Genomic DNA, 18,168 nt, shown 5'->3' with positions numbered 1-18,168 from the left:
GGAAACCAAAATATCTTTAATATCTGTTCTGTAGGATAAAAATAAAATTAACAGGGGCGCCTGGGTGGCTCAGTCGGTTAAGCGTCCAACTTCAGCTCAGGTCACAATCTCACGGTCCGTGGGTTCGAGCCCCGCGTCGGGCTCTGGGCTGACGGCTCAGAGCCTGGAGCCTGCTTCTGATTCTGTGTCTCCCTCTCTCTCTGCCCCTCCCCTGTTCATGCTCTGTCTCTCTCTGTCTCAAAAATAAATAAACGTTAAAAAAAAAATTTTTAAAAAAATAAAATTAACAAAACATATTCTGGTCTTGGATATAAATGTTTCAGAGAGAGGTTCATTACTTACCTGAGGATAAAGTTTTAGAAAGGAGAAAGAAAACACACATACTTATAAATTTAAAACTGCTAGCAACTAGGTTTAACTTTTTTAATTTATTTTGAGAGAGAGAAAGCACGCACACGAGCATGCATAAGAGCAGGGGAGGAGCACAGTGAGAGGTAGAAAGAGAGAATCTCAAGCAGACTTCATGCTGTCAGAGCAAAGCCCGACACAAGGCTCAATCCCACAAACTATGAGATCATAACTTGAGCTGAAACCAAGAATCAGATGCTTAACCAGCTGAGCTACCCAGGTACCCTTAGGTTTGATTTTATTACAGAAGATACAAAATAAGATTTAAAAAAATTAAAGTGATTTTTTTAATGAATAAAGTTATTAAAAATACATTTATGGATAGCAACTGCATAAAGTCTTTTAAATTAAATCATCTCAGGGGTGCCTGGGTGTCTCAGTTAAGCATCCAACTTTTGATTTCGGCTCAGGTCATGATCTCATGTTTTGTGATATCCAGCCCTGCATGGGTTCCATGCTGAGAAATGGAGCCTGTTTGGGATTCTCTCTCCCCCATCTGTCTGTACCTCCCGTGCTCATGCTCTACCCCCCATAAATAAACATTTTTGAAATATAATAAATTAATCATCTCATTAAGAGCACAAAATAGTAAGAGATTATTCTTTTATCCTATAAAATTTTTTTAATGTTTATTTTGAGAGAAAGAGAAGGAGAGAGCTTACATGCACAAGCGAGTTGGGAAGGGGCGCAGAGAGAATCCCAAAGCAGGCTCCAAACTCTGCGCCGAGCCTGACGCAGGGGTATCTCATGACCTGAGCCAGTATCAAAAGTCAGACCCATAACCAACTGAGCGACCCAGGCACCCCTATCCTATAAAATATTAACACAATAGATTTTAACAGCTGGCTTCATCCCTTTCACTAACAGTTAAAATAGAAACTGAATCATTAAATCATAAAATGTGTCTTATTTATTAAAGTGAGGGATTATTCTCAAAACTAAACAGACCATAAAACTGATTTACTCTTAAAATATGCTCAGAATACACAATTACTTAATATAGTACAATATAATTAAAAAGATGACTAAGACTCTAAGTAATTCAAAAAAAGAAATGAAAGTGACCAATAAACATGAAAGCATCATATCTTTACTAATAAGGATGTAAATTAAAATGAGATATTAACTTGACAACAATTAGAAAGATATCTCTTGGGTGGACAGTCAAGTAAAATGTACCAAATGGAAATTGTGTGTATTTCATGTTATAGAAATAATCACACAAAAACATTTATTTGTTCAAAAGCATTCATTACAACACTGTATAACAGCAACCAGAGAAGGAAGTACTAACAGAATTGCTTTAGTAAATGGCATATTTATACAAAATAATAATTAAAAAGGAAATACATACATTTGTATTGATATAGAAAGATGTTCATTATGTATATACTATATACATGAAAACACAGAGACACACAGGTATTTATACCAAATAAAATGAAACACAATAAAAATATTTGATATTAACACCTGTTCTCCCTATATAACTGGGCTGATGATTACTTCTTTTGGCTTATCTGCAATAATTTGGCTCAAGCAAAGGAAAAAAGGAGGCATTTTGTTTCGTTCTAAGAAAAGCCAGCTATGCATGCCAATGGCTGCCTGGCTGCCTTTTTTTTTAATGTCTACTTTAAAAAGCTGGGTTTCCCGGGGGTGTCTGGGTAGCTCAGTCGGTCGGTTAAGGTACAACTTCGGCTCAGGTCATGATCTCAGGGTTTGTGGAATTCAAGCCCCGCACTGGGCTCTCTGCTGTCAGCACAGAGCCCACTTAGGATCCTCTATCTCTCTGTCTGCTCCTCCCGAGTTCATGTGCACACATACATACACACACTCTCTCTCTCCAAAATAAATAAACATTTAAAATGAAACCTTAAAAAAAACAACTGAGTTTCCTTACAGTCTATACAGAAATTCTCAAATGCAGCTCCACGCAATAGTCACCTAGTAGGCCATTTTTTTAAAATACAGATTCCTTGGTCCCAACTCCAATGATTCTAAGATGCAGACTCAGCCCCAGAAAGTTGTACTTCTACCAAGTTCTCTAAGTAACTCAGAAGAACAGAAACTTACTCATGGGTAAACTCTGAACAATGGAACCACTGGATCAAAGAATACGTGTATACTAAATCTGAGAAGATGCTGACATTTCACCTCTAGAAAAATTGCATTAGCCATGTGGCAAGACACTGTTAGTTGCCTAATCCAATATCCCCTCTCACCATCTTCCTAATAAAACACTGTTCTTGGTCAAAGTAGCAATATACCTAATCCCATATAAGGAAGGAATCATGAGACTGAAAAAAACATCTGCTACAGAGCCCTGGGAAAGATTCTGCTTTTCTGATTAAACGGAACAGTCACAAATAGTGTAGGTTCTACCAATTTCTTCTCACCTTGAACATTATCGTATCTAAAACAACCTATGTCCGTGAAGCAGTCAATTAGGGGTTGGCCAGGAAAATTAAGAGAGCCAGCCCTGGGGCACCTGCTGGCTCAGTAGGAAGAGCGTGCAACTCTTAGTTTGAGCCCCACATTGGGTATAGAGATTACTTAAATAAACATTTTTTTTTTTCAAACATGCCAAGGGCACCGGGGTGGCTCAGTCAGTTAGGTGTCCAGCTCTTGATTTTTGGCTCAGGTTATGATCTCATGGTTCAGAGTATCGAGCCCCACGTCAGGCTCTGTGCTGATAGTGTGGATTCTCTCCCTTCCTCTCTCTCTGCCCCTCCTCTGCTCTCTCTCTCAAAATAAATATTTTAATTTAAAAAAAATCTCAAATGCCAACCCTAACATCATCAAGCTACTAATAACACAATGTCAACTTCACACAGTACGAGAAAGTAAGTCCCTAATCAATAGACAGGTTTTCTATTATTTGCAGACAAATGAAGTCCCAATTTCTATTACTTGCAGACAAATGAAGTCCCACTAACAATGCATTAGAATGGCCATTTCTCCATTTCCCCTTGTCAGCTGTAAGTACCATAAAACTTAATTTTTGTTTATCTGATTAAAAAAAAAAAGTAGTACCTCATTGTGATTTGCATTTAACTATGAAAAAGCCCAATTTCTATTTTTTTCTTTTTTTCTTAAATGCCTTTTCACAACCTATATTCACATTTTCTATTGCATTACTAATTTTTATTCTTATTGGCTTATGTAAGTTCTTTGTAAACTAAGGAAATATGATCTTCATTGTAAAACATTTTCTGTGAGTTTGCCTTCTTACTAGCTTATGTGTATAGAAGGTCAATTGTCAAACAGATATGAAATCCAAACTTTAATACATGTTTAAAACATTATTTAAAAATACAGTATGAAGCAAATTTTTTCCCAAAAAAGAAATTTAACATATTAAATCAGGAGACTTTTTGAGGCTGAATGCCACTGGAAGAATTAACTATAATCAGCTAAATCTAAGGAATGTTAAAAAAGAAGTGGGAAGGGATGGGAAGAGTAGAGAGAAGAAAAAAATAAAAAAAGATGAGGGGGGAATTCAGATGGAAACAAAAAGTTTTTAATGCCTGATGTATATCCAGTACTATATTACATTGCTGGTAGAGCATACCTAAGTATAAGATAAAGTTCTTATCAATTCAGTGGGAGAGAGATCAAAAAACCAGGCAAAACAGAGAGAATTTCAAATGAAACAAAGTTTAGAGAAATCAACTGAAAATTACAGCCATCTAGAAGAGCCTCATGATATACAGAACGTGGTCTTAACTTTGAAAAGCTGTAAGTTTTAGAATAATAGGAAAATAATTACTCCAGAATAGAAGAAAAGTCCACTTGACTTGATAGAATAATCTTTCTTGACAGACAAACGGGTAGAATTTAGGACTGATTCAGAGACAAGAGAAACTGACCAGAATGAACAGGGTTTTATGGGGAAAGTGGAAGGTAAGCAGCAGGTAAGCAGGGTAGAGCCAGAGGGATTTGAGAAGAAAAGACAGAGATGAAGTCTACAGAGGATTCTGAGAAGAAATAAAACAAGCAGCAATCTCACCAGTATATAGTATAGGAGAATTCAAAGTACAGTATTACACTACCAGAAAAAATAAGTTACTGCTTAATGTCCTAAGCTTTTCCAGGCTTAAGCCATTTGAAAGCCTAGAAAAAGGCAAAGAAGTTCTCAATTTATTTTTTCCTTTTTCCCCCCTTCTTTAAAGACACATTTGAAGATTAATATGTAAATCAGTCACTGACTTGTGTCCTTTTATTTCAAAGCCACTCAAAAAAACAAAGAATGTTGGCTGATACATTGAGTCATTTACTACCAGCCCTACTCTAATAGCACACTTAAGTGGAACAAAATGGTTTCTTCTGGAATCAGCAAATTTACCACACCCCTGCATCTTCAGACATTATCAATTACTCCACACCCTGCAATTAAAGTGTTGTAAGAAGGATTAAGAACATCATCCTTACCCTTAGGGAGATCATTTTTTCTGATTACTCCAAAAATCACATAGCCAAAAGAATACACTAAAGTTATTTTTCAGTAAGTTATTCCAACACATTCTTCATAATGTGGCAATTAACTGGTCTCACTTTATTCTTAACAACAATAACTTCCAATTAACAAAACCGCAAAGGGGTAAAAAATAACAAAAGGAAGAAGACAACAGCATGGTTTTAGCATAAAAACAAACGCACCAATAGAACAAAGAGCCCAGAAAGAAACTTTTGCATATATAAATGATTTTCTTTTTAAGTTTTTATTTAAATTCTAGTTAGTTAACATATAGTATATTGGCTTCAAGAGAATTCAGTGATTCATCACTTACCTGTAACATCCAGCGCTCATCAGCTCATCCAGCACTTAATACCCATCACCCATTTTAGCCCATCCCCCACCCACCACCCCTCCCACAACCCTGTCTTTGTTCTCTGTATTTAAGAGTCTCTTATGGTTTGCCTCCCTCTCTCCACCCTCCCCCAACTTACCCTATGTGCATCTGTTTTCTTTCTTAAGTTCTACATATGAGTGCAGTCATATGGTATTTGTTTTTCTCTGACTTATTTTGCTTAACATAATATACTCTAGCTCCATCCATGTCGTTGCAAATGGCAAGATTTCATTATTTTTGACGGCTGAGTAATATTCCATTATACACATGTACATATGTATGTATGTTTACACACACACACACACACACACACACACCCACTCTTTAACCATTCATCAGTCAATGGACATTTGGGCTCTTTCCATAATTTGGCTGTTGTTGATAATGCTGCTAAAAACATCGGGGTTCATGTGCCCCTTCGGATCTGTATTTTTGTATCTTTTGGATAAATACCTCATGGTGCAATTGCTGGGTCACAGGGTGGTTTTATTCAACAAGGCTACTAAGATCACTCCATGAAGAAAGGGCAGTATCTTTAACATGTGGTGCTGGGAAAACTGGATATTCACATGCAAAATAATGGAATTGGATCATTACTTTATACCATATACAAAAATTAACTCAAAATGGATTAAAAACCTGAATGTAAAACCTAGAAATATAAAACTTCTAAAATAAAACGTATGGGAATCTTCATTACATTGAATTTGGCAATGATTTCTTGGAAATGACACCAAAAACAAAGAGAACAAAAGTAAAAACAGACAAATAGGCTACAGCAAACTTTACAACTTTTGTGGATCAAAGAACACAATCAACAGAGTGAAATGGCAACCTACAGAAATAGGAGGAAATATTTGCAAATCTTATATCCAATTGGGGTTAATATCCAGGATATGTAAAGAACTACAACTCAGTAACAACAGCAAAAAAAAAAAATAACTTGATTTGAAAATGGGCAAAGGACAGGGCACCTGGGTGGCTCAGTCGGTTGAGCATCTGACTACAGCTCAGGTCATGATCGCAGTTCGTGAGTTCGAGCCGCACATCAGGCTCTGTGCTGACAGCTTGGAGCCTGCTTCGGACTCTGTATCTCCCTCTCTCTCTCTCTGCCCCTCCCCTTCTTGGTGTGTGTATGTCTGTCTGTCTGTCTGTCTGTCTCTCTCTCTCTCTCTCTCAAAAATAAACATTAAAAAAAATTTTCTAAGAAAAAAAAAGGGCAAAGGACTTCAATAGACATTTCTCCACAGATGATATGCAAATGGCCAGGAAGCATAAGAAAAGATGCTCAATATCACAAATCATCAGAAAAATGCAAAACAAAATCACAATGAGGTATTACGTCACATCTGTTATGATAACTACTATCAAAAAAACAGAGGGGTGCCTGGGTAGCTCAGTCGGTTAGGTGTCCAACTCTTCATTTTGGCTCAGGTCATGATCTCATGGGGTGTGGGATTCTCTCTCTCTCTCTCCCTCTCTCTCTGCCCCTCCTGCACACTCTCACTCAAACTAAATAAATAAACTTAAAAAAAAAAACAGAAAATAACAAGTGTTGGTAAAGATGAGGAGAAACTGGAATCCTCATACACTGTTAGTGGAATTGTAAAATGATGCAACTGCTATAAAAAATAGTATGGAGTTTCCTGAGAAAAGTAATAACAAAACTACTATATATGACCTAAGAATCCCACTTGGTATATATCCAACTAAAAGCAGGGACCCAAAGAGCTATATGCACATCCATGTTCATTAGCAGCACTATATGCAACAGCCAAAAGAAGGAAGCAAACCAAATGTCCATTGACAGATAAATAATATGTGGTAGATACAATGAAATATTATTCAGCCTTTAAAATGGAGGAAATCCTTTCATATTCTATATGGATGAACCTTGAGGACATTATGCTAAGTGAAGTAAGCCAGTCACAAACCAAATTCATAGAAACAGAAAGTAGAATGCAGTTACCAGGGAATGGAGTGAGGGAGAAAGGGGAGTTGTTTAATGAGTGTAGTTTCAGATTAAGATGAAAAGTTCTAGTAATTTGCTTATAACCATGTGAATATATTTAACACTACTGAACTATACACTTAAGAATAGTTAAGGTAAATTTTATGTTATGTGGTTTTTATCACAATTTTAAATAAAAGGTAAGACAACAGTTTAATTATAACTAAATTAGGAAATACAAAGTACAAAAGACTAGTAGGAATTAGAATTTCCAGATCTTTCTTTCATCATAAGAAGATATAAAATGGTAAATATCAGAATAAACAGAGTAGGGGGAGTAAGTCCTACTTCTCTCCCTTAATATAAGCATGTGATCCTAGGTCATTCTTACTTTCCTCACTTCTAAAACACTTTATACTACTTGCACAGGGCTGTTAAGATCAGATGAGATAAAAGCATGTGGAGGTCTATAAATTCACATAAATGAAAAGTATCACGGCAAACAAGTTCCTTAGAAAGTTTTATCTAAACCTAAGATGTTATACTTTAAAATAACAAAGGAGGGGCACCTGGGTGGCTCAGCCGGTTAAGCATCCTAACCTTCCTTCCTAACCTCCGACTTCGGCTCAGGTCATGATCTCAGGCTCAGGTTTGTGAATTTCAAGCCCCGAGTTGGACTCTGTGCTGACAGCTCAAAGCCTGGAGCCCACTTTGGATTGTCTCCCTTTCTCTCTGCTCCTCCCCTGCTCACTCTCTGTCTGACTCTCCTTCAAAAATAAACATACAAAAAATTTTTCTTAAATAACAGAAAAGAAAAAAGAACTTCACAATGCACTTAAATTTTTTTGCATAAGTATTAGGAGGGAAAGAGCTGTTGACTTTGACTTCATTAAAACTAGTAGTCAACATAGAGTTTATCTGGAGATCTATCTTATTTCTTGATTTTTCAATTTTAGACATTTTTTACCATCTTACAGAAGATTAGGGTTTAACTATTGTACCAAACATACCTTCACAATTTCCCTCTCATATGCTCTAATTTCTATCAGTTTGGAGTTAAATCAACATTCAGGTTTACATTAGCATGCCTCTGTAAACATTTTTTTCAAGCTACCTTATATACTATAATTACATTTCCTTGCTTCTACCTTTTTAAATCTTTCCTTATTATTTTCAAGTTTGGCTGTCTTTGAAAAATGACTCCAAACTCCTGTAGAGGCCTTATAAAAGTCCTTCAAAAAAAAAAAAAATGACATTTGGGATGCCTGGCTGGCTCAGTTGGTAGAGCATACGACTCTTGATCTCAGGGTCATGAGTCTGATTGAGCCCCATGTGTGGCACAGTTTACTTAAAAAACAAAACAAAACAAAACAAAACAAAAAACCTGATACTTATAGTATCAAGTCCATTTTCCCTTCAGGAGACATCCTTTCCAAAACTATCTAATCTGCAGCAATCTAGAATAGCTTGTCTGGTCTAGGTTTTGTCTGTTCATTTTGATCCAAGGAATTCCTTTCACTTATTTCTCATTTATAACAGCCTTTTTCTTTCTTGACTTATTCCCTCTTTTAGAGAATTATTTCTATAACTTTCTCAAAAAGGGTATGTGGTGTAAAAAAATTAAGACTTTTCAATTCTAAAATTCTCACAATTGAATGATAGATTGTCTAAATATAAAATTCTAGAATGAAAATAATTGTTTCTTAAAGAGTTTTGAAGGGGGGTGCTTGGCTGGCTCAGTCAGAAGAGGCAACTCTTGATGTTGGGGTCGTGAGTTTGAGCCCCATGCTGGGCATAAAGATTAGATAGATAGATAGATAGATAGATAGATAGATAGATAGATAGATAAGGGGGCGCCTGTCTGGGTGGCACAGTTGGTTGAGCATCCGACTTTGGCTCAGGTCATGATCTCAGTTTGTGAGTCTGAGCCTTGCATCAGGTTCTGCACTGACAGCTCAGAGCCTGGAACCTGCTTTGGATTCCGTGTCTCAGTCTCTCTCTGCCCCTCTCCTGATCACGTTCTCTGTCTCTCCCTCCCTCCCTCCCCCCACCTCAAAAATAAACATTAAAAAAAAGGAGTTTTGAAGGAATCTTTCCATTGTTTCCTAGCATAGTGTACTCCTATTGAGAAAATTCCTCTATATGAGACCTGGTTTTTTCTCCAAGGCAGTGTTTAACATCTCTCTTCATCCCAGGTGTTCCGAAATTCCAGAATGATATGTGCCTCAAGGTGACTCTTTTCTACTTATTCTGCTGGCATTTATTTCGGAGGCCTACTTTAATCTAGATATTTACATCATTCAATTCTTATGTTCCACATGTATCATTTCAGTGATATTTTCTCCACTTGGTTTTATCTTTTATCTTTTTTTTGAACTCACATTACTCAGGTGTTAGACCTCCTGGACTGATTCTCTACTTTTCTTACCTTTTCCTTCATTTACCTCATCCCCATCCCCATTCTCCTCAGATCACTTTTACTAGATTTTTATTTTAATTCCCTTTTTTAATTCTCTGAATAATCTATTTTGTAGTTTCCTATTCCTGTTTCACTAGTGCAGTATCTCCTGCTCTCTCTCTCTGTCACTTTTAAATTTTCTTCTGTTCTCAGCACTATCTCTTCTGAGTGTCTTTTGAATATTTGCTTTGTTCTCCCAAGTGGAGTGGTCTTCAAACTGCTGTTGAAGGAGTGTGAGGCATCACAAAAAATCAGAAGCTAGATACAAGTTTGGAAACTGGTGAGGCTCCACACAGGATGGCATTCTATTGAGGGGGAGCTCACTAAATGTCAGTGCTTTACATCACTTCCCTTGTGTTAAGTTTTCCCAAAAAAGAATGTTTCAACTTAAAAATCTATAAAGAAGGCAACACGCATTCTGGGAGCAAAGAAAATAAACAGGGCTAGTGATGTCACCATTCAGTATGTAAGCTTTCATTCATTTCCCATTTGCATCAAGACCCTTTACCCTTGCCCCACCTCCCACCACCTGTGTCAACACTTCTCTGGTTCCAGCCTCTTCAAATAATTAGCATCAGTTTTTTTGCTGTCTATACTACATGGAGAAGGAAAATCTATGGTCTAACCTACTCCAGACTTTCAACCAACCCTCGAATTTTTAGCTCCATTCAGCAGTCTCATCTTCAGAGGCGCTTGGTACCCGGAATTCCTGAGCCTCTCTGGAATTTTGTGGGAGGATCCATCTTACTTTTTTTTATTAACTTCCCTTTGTGCAAGTACAGAACTAAACGCAGAAAAATGAAAACCTAAGCTCATCAGTTAAATCCTGTCCATCTGTTTCTTCCAAGATGTTAATTCTCATGCTGATTTGCTCTTCTGTTCTTTGTCCTTTAGGGTTTACACAATTTTATTTCTTTTTTTATGTTATTTTTTTATTTTACTGAAATTAGGTGTACAAATTATGCTGAATCCCCTCCATTTAGGACTTTTAAAAAATTTCTAACCAGTATCACTTCCCTGTGTAATAATATTCATTCAAAATTTAGTAAGCAACATCTGTGTGTCAGATACTACTGTTCTAGTACTGGAAATTTAACTGAACAAAACAAAGTCCTTACAAGGAGCTGACATCTTAGTTGAATAATACAGACATCTCTTTAAAAAAAAAAAAAAAGTAAGTTTACAGTATGTACATGGCATTAAGTACTAAGAACAAAACAAAGGAGAAGATGAGGTAGTAGGAAAGTCAATTATACAGATATGCAACGCAAGAAAATTCCAGGCAGCAGAAAGAGCCACGTTCTGAGACAAGTGTTTATTTAGCATGTTCAGAGAAGACTGCTAAGCAAGAAGGACCCTATGTCCATATTTGCTTAAATATCCCTCAATCTGGTTTGAGTCCTTCCTAATACTTACTAAGTATGTCACAGTGAATCTCATGTAAATACTTATTTTTGAATACCTATTTCTTTGGGATTATATTCTAAAATTTCAATATGCCAACATATAGCATAAACCTTAAAATTAAGCATATTTTAACCTAACACTAACACTTGCAGAATTTTCTCTTAAAGAAATAATGATAAATCCTGTAAGTTTTAGACTAACAAAGTCAATAAAAGAGATACCTAAAAATAAGTGACATTTCTATAGTTAGAAATAATTTAACCATCTGTTAGTACACTATGCAGTCCAGCCCATATCACTCCAATAAAAATACTAATTTCTCATAGTGAGCTATTTGCCACAACCAGTGGTCAGTCTTTATCCTATTAGATCTCCATTAATCCTCCATTTCCTTCTTAAAATTCTTTACACCTCCAAGAAATATATTATGATACCAACCTCCCAACCCCCTCACCTCATTTATAATCTTGCCTCTTTTCCCCTCTCAAAGTATTTGTTTTATAGCACTCCTATAATGGCTGAAATCCATCATTACTGGTCCTCCTCCTTGCCTTGGTCATAACTGATTAAGTATCTCTGCTCCTACCAAAGGTCATACCCTGAACAACTCATGATCTGATCATTTCTCCCACCCATCTTCTCAAGAATGTTGCTTCTTAAATTATCTTTACTCTTCATCAGTTTCTCAGTGTACTAAATCTATTCCACTAGCATTCAACATGTGTAAATGTTTTTCTTCTTTTATATAATAATTTATAACATATATACTACAATGTAGCTTATCTTAAAAACAAGCAAAGGGTAGGGGCACCTGGGTGTGTTTCAGTCTGTGGGACATCTGACTCTTGCTTTCAGCTTAGGTCATTATGTCATGGTTCCTGAGATCGAGCCCCATGTCAGGCTCTGTGACTGTTTGGATATTCTCTCTCTCTCTCTCTCCCTCTCTCTCTGCCTCTCCTTCTCAAAATAATTAAATAAACCTAAAAAAAAAAAAAAAAAAAAAAAAAAAGCAAAGGGTAATCAAGCATAAGCTATGTTAAAATTTGGATTTTATTCTAAGGACAAAGTCAACTAAGTTGTCTAAGCTTGTTATCTCTACTTCTGTAACCTCCATTCACTTGGTAATTTGGTTTCCTTACCACTCTGAAATTTGCCAAGGTCACAATCTTCTTGTGTATAAATCCATTTGAATGCTTCCTAATTCATCTTTCTGATCTACTCTTGTTTTTTTTTTTTTGTTTTGTTTTTCTCTGATTCACTCTTCACAGCATCCAACAGGAATGATGACTTTCTACTTGAAAGGTTCTCTTTCCTTGCCTTTTCTGACATATCGCATTTACCTAGCTTTCCTCCTACCTTCTTGGATTGCTCCCTTACCATTTGGAAGAAATTTTTTCTTCTCACAGTCTATCAGAATTGGTAGCACCCGGGGCGCCTGAGTGCTCAGTCGGTTAAGCGTCCAACATCGGTTAAGCATCCAACATTGGCTCAGGTCATGATCTCACAGTTCATGAGTTCGAGCCCCACATCGGGCTCTGTGCTGACAGCTCAGAGCCTGGAGCCTGCTTCGGATCCTGTGTCTCTCTCTGTCCGCCCCTCCACTGCTTGCACTCTGTCTCTCACATTGTCTCAAAAATAAATAAACATTTAAAAAATTAAAAAAAAAAAAAAAAAAAAGAATTGGTAGCTCCCAAGATGTTGTCCTCAGCTCTTTTTCTCAACCAACACTCTCCTTGGGCTGATAATGTTCTCTCCCATCTGATATATTTTCTCACTTGGCTTCCAAGTCACATCATCTCTTCTTCCTACCTCACTATCTATCACTCTCTCACCTGAGTGCCAGTCTCCTGAGGCAAATTGGGTATTCCTCTTCTATGTGATTTTTTTTTTTTTTTTTTTTTTTTTTTTTTGAGAGAGAGACAGAGTGCAAGCAGGGGAGGGGCAGAGAGAGAGGGAGACACAGAATCCGAAGCAGGCTCCAGGCTCCAAGCTGTCTGCCCACAGCTCAATGCGGGGCTCACAGTCACGAAACACGAGATCATGACCTTAGCCAAAGTCGGACACTCGACCGACTGAGCCACCCAGGCACCCCTCTATGTGATCTTTTAGAGTGCCCCGGGACTCAACCCTTGGTCATCTACTCCTACCTCCATTAACTCCCCAATCTCACATGGTTTTAAATACTAATTATGTGCCAACTCCCAAATTCCCATCCAGTCATTTCAAATTATAAAATGTCCTTAAAAGAACTTCTGATCTCTCCCCCAAAACCTGCTCTATCCATTTCCTTCTCCATCTGACAGAAAATCCCTCCTTTCAGTTGCTCAGGCCAAAAATCTCGGGGACTCGTCCTTGCTTGACTCTTCTTTCCCTCACACCCAACCAATTTTTTACGGAATCTTTTATATTCAGCATCACACTTCTTATAATTTTCATTCAAACCACTCATCTCTCATCTACAATACTATGACAGTCTTCCATAACCTTCTACAGGTCTCCCGCTTCTTCCCTTTTGCTGCATTCCATCAGCTCCCAATCCCCAGTCCATTCTCAATACAGCAGATAGTACTCTTTTTAAAACATAAATAAGACCATGTCACTCCACTGCTCTCACAGAGTAAAAGTCACTGCCCTTGCAATGACTCACTGTCCTTTTGACCTCATCTTCTCCTACCCTTGGCCTCACTCAGCCCCAGTCAAAATGACATCTTGTTTTCTCTGAAACAGACCACATCCTCCAGCCTTAGAGCCTTTTAGGTGGCTGTTTCCTCTACCAGCATTATCTTCTCCCAGATACTCATATGGATAACTTCCTTATCTCCTCCTTTGTTGAAAGGTCACTTTCTCAATAAGACCTACCTGCACAACCCTATTTAAAATTGTAACTTGCTCCCATCCCCAGCACACGATTCCCTTTACCTTCCTCAATCTTTTTTTTTAATATTTATTTATTTTTGAGACAGTGCAAGCAGGAGGGGGGGGACAGAGGATCTGAAGTACTCTCTGCATTGACAGGCTGACAGCAGAGAGCCTGATATGGGGCTTGAACTCACAAACCACAAGATCGTGACCTGAACCTACCGAGCTGCCCAGGTGCCCCTATTTTTTTTTCTTTTATTCATAGTATTACACTCTAACATGGTAAATAATTTACTTATTTGGTATACCCTAACATAAGAATTAACCATCCCCTTCTTTTTACTCACAGTAGTATTGCTATAGTTTAAGTAATCATTATCTCCCTCAATAGACCAACATTTTTCAAACTGTAGACTGCTTCAGACCAGCTTGTTCTTTTTTGCAAATGAAAAATAAAATAGAAAAAAATTTTAGGGGTACCTGGGTGGCTCAGTTGGTTAAGCGTCTGACTTCGGCTCAGGTCATGATCTCGCAGTTTGTGAGTTCGGGCCCCACATCAGGATCTGTGCTGACAGCTCAGAGACTGGAGCCTGCTTCGGATTCTGTGTCTCCCTCTCTCAGCAGGTTCCAGTCTCTGAGCTATCAGCACAAAGCCCGACACAGGGCTAGAACTCACGAACCAAACCGTGAGATCATGACCTGAGCTAAAGTTGGATGCTTAACCAACTGAGCCACCCAGGCACCCCAAAGTTTGTTTATTTAAGCAATCACTACACCCAACATGGGGCTCAAACTCACAACCCGGAGATCAAGAGTTGCATGCTTTACTGACTGAGCTAGCCAGGTGCTCCTATTTTATCTCCCCTCTTAAGTAATGTTTATCAAACTTTAGACCGCTTCAAATCAGCTTTTCAAATCAGCTTCTCATGAATCAGCTTCTCGTTTGTTTTTTAATAGAAAAATATAGAATTGAAAACAAAGTATCAGAGTTCAGGCACATATTGAGGGCCTATTGTCGAAACACAGAATGCAACTACTGTTTTTTGGGATTCACTATTACATGTACAAATTATTACAGGTCTCAGTCACAAAAAATTGAAAAACACTGCTACACTAAGGCTATGGATAAATTAATATTACTGTAATGTTAAATTCAGCAGAACAGAGATCTTGGTTTTGTTCAGTACTGAGTTCCTAGAACCTAAAACAGTGTCTGGTATGTAACAGCACATTAAATGTCTGTTGAAAAAGTGTGTGACATAACTTTTCAAACATACGAATCCTACAGTATTCCTCCTCATTGCCATTTACAAAGCCCAATATATTTTTCATGTCTGAGCCTTGGCTCACCCTGTTTTCTGAGCCTAACAAAACTTTCCTCCTTTTCTCAACTCACCAAACCAATCAATGCCTTTTTACTACATTGCACTTTCTTACAAAATCTTATTAGATAGACCTAAAGTTCATAAGCACGAAAGAAAACATGATAAATTATAAGCTGACAGTGTAGTACATTAAATAAATACAGTTCTTTATCATACATTGAACTTTTAGTTCAGTTATAACATACATTAAACATTTCACTAACAATTCAGCATGCCATCTTAAAATTTAAAAGGTCTTTTTGGCGGATCACTTAACCCATACTTAACTAAGAATGGGAAGTCTAATTTAATATCTTCTCTTTTAACTCTATAGGCACTCAAGATCATACTGTTTATTATTCTTTTCATAAACAGAGCAACACACAAAAAAAATCTAAGGACTAAAAAGTCAGTAGTTTGCGTACTGCAAATCAACTAGCTTTACAATCAGATACTCTGTTCCTCAAACACAGATAAGCCAATTTGAAAACAAATGCTGTTAAGAAAAGAGACTAACCACTGGTTTTGGCAACGACTTTCAGAGGCTAAACAGAATGTTCACAGATAGACCTTTTTTAAGTTTCCACATATTAAACACTTAGTATGTTCCAAAAACTCAACTTTATATACACATATTTACATAAATGTCTGCGTCATCTTCAGGTCTTTGAAAAAAAAAATCACCATTTGACTGGAACTACTACTACTTCCTATCTCCTTTGACTATTTTTCGCATACACAGAAAATCCTATGTTCTATGTGGAATTACTTACTAACATACCACAGAAGGTTCTGTTCTATTTATTTAGTTTTTAAGATTTTATTTTTAAGTAATCTCCACACCCAACATGGAGCTCGAACTCGTAACCCTGACATCAATAGTCCCATGCTCTACTGACTGAGCCAGCCAGGTATCCCTGTTCTTTATCATTAAAACACGGGCGTGTGCACACACACACACACACACACTTTTATCATTTGATTTATAAAATTCTTTTTCTTACTCAACTATAGGTAAGCAAGTAAAAATATTACCAAATACTCTGACACTAAAAAAAAAAAAAAAAAAAATTCTGCTTTTCAATTCTCATGTCAAATATCTCATACCATCTACTAATTAGCCATCTTTGGTCAACACCTAATTATTCCAGAGTTCAGAGTCTAAGAACTGTATTCTTTAGTAGAAGTCCTTTAGTTCACTTTATCCCTACCAGAAGCTGAACAGTGGAAAGTTCCAACTTTTGCAACTCTAGAATGAGGTTATAAATGGGAGGAAGGAGGGGGGGTACCTGACAGTTGTTTGTTTTTTTTCAATCCACTTAAGCTCCCAGAGAGACAAAACACTTAAGTTCCAACACGAGCTTCATACAAAACACTTAAGTTCCAACACGAGCTTCATGCTTCCCTGTAAGCTTCAACCTTTCCAGCTGTAAAAAAGTTTAAAGTATTTCTGAACAGATTGGATCAGTTGCCAAATAACAAGAAGTCCTTAAAGAGAAGGCAACATGAACACCAAACTAAAAAATAGGCATAAAATAATATGGTATTATAATATCATCGATAAAAAGAGCAGTACTACTTACTAAATTTCAAAGCGAGAAAAACACACTGTTGGTCTCTGCCTACAAAAGGTAAACATTATTTGTAAATAGATTTCTTTAAGAGATCCTATTAAGATCTTCAATGGCTGCTTTTCCTGCTTCTATCCTGTGCCGCCAAAACCTCTGGCCGGTATTTGAGGTGCTGTGACTCAGGGTCCTAGAAGTGTGACTAGTGTTAGTCAGAACACGCAGCGCGCGCCCCTACAAGGCGCCTACAAGCTTTAATTAACAGAATTTGAATTCTCCCAATTCTCTAGCGGCTACTACTGAGTCCCTTCCATTCCCGGTTGTCCCGGCACACTGGTTTGCATCTCTTGAGGAAGCAAGGGCTTCAGACTCAGCCCCAAAACGCTTCCTATATCAAGGTGGAGGCCCACATTTCCCCGCGCTCCGTAAGCACTCGTCAGAGAAGCGTTTGGTCTAACTAAGAAAAGAAACCTTCCACTGCTCCACCCAACAGGTGGGAAGGAGAAAGGAATGGACAGCTGGGAGCCGAGGCCAGGCCAAGCCTGGCCTCAAACACGGCGGGAGAGGGAGGCCGCAACCCCAGTGCGGCCTGAAACAAGGCAGGCCCCTTCCAGTCCCTCGAATCACCAACCCCACCCCCCAGGCCAATTCCAAGACGCCCGCCCCAGCTGACCTGATGACGGATGCCACTCAAGGCCATGAGCCGCAGTCTGGGCCAACCGAGCCGAGGATGGCACTTCCACCGTCTCCGTCCCACAGCCACCGCGGCAGCCGCCACCAACACCAAAGCCGCCTCGTCGAGAGCGCGGCGCGCATGCGTCGGTGTCCCAAGGGGCGAAGGAGTCACGTGGTTGTGCTGCGCGCAGGCCTCGCCCTCAGCGGGATCCTAGGGCCCCGGCCCCGCCCGGTCTCCGCCTGGTGTACGCCCCGCCGTCACCGAAGACCGGGCAGCTGCTCCTGCTGTTTTCTTCCCTCTGTGGAGACTTTCTAAGCTAGAAGACGGTGTGTAGGGTCTTTTAAATTCTTGATCTTAAGCACAGATACCGCCCCACCCCACCCCGGAAAGAAAAATATTGTAGAAAAATGTTGTCTTTTGGGACAAGTATAAGATTTTCCCCAACAATTTACCACTCTCCCTAGACATCAACAGAAATTCAGTCTTAAATCTCCATACTTCAGGATGATACGGATTCAGGGTCCTCTCAGGTCTCCTCACGAGGAAACAGAAAAAAAAAAAAAAAAAGAGGAAACTGGTGGAAACAAGTTAGGGGCTTGAGGAACTGATCATTAAAAGGATGTG

General features: G+C 38.3%; 1 protein-coding gene across 1 annotated transcript in view; it reads right to left on the bottom strand.

Annotated features, from left to right (window-relative positions):
* The window catches only part of PRPF39 (pre-mRNA processing factor 39), a 38,666-nt gene extending 20,996 nt beyond the window's left edge, over positions 1 to 17,670 (bottom strand). The window contains exon 1 of the mRNA XM_007097536.3: positions 17,542 to 17,670. The gene's annotated coding sequence lies outside the window, so the exon portion shown is untranslated. The remainder of the gene's footprint in view (positions 1 to 17,541) is intronic.
* Positions 17,671 to 18,168: the final 498 nt, after the last annotated feature.

The sequence above is a fragment of the Panthera tigris genome, chromosome B3 (genome assembly GCF_018350195.1).
Source record: "Panthera tigris isolate Pti1 chromosome B3, P.tigris_Pti1_mat1.1, whole genome shotgun sequence".
NCBI lineage: Eukaryota > Metazoa > Chordata > Mammalia > Carnivora > Felidae > Panthera > Panthera tigris.
Note: the sequence above shows the minus strand (reverse complement) of the source record. Positions and strands in the feature narration are given on the sequence as shown.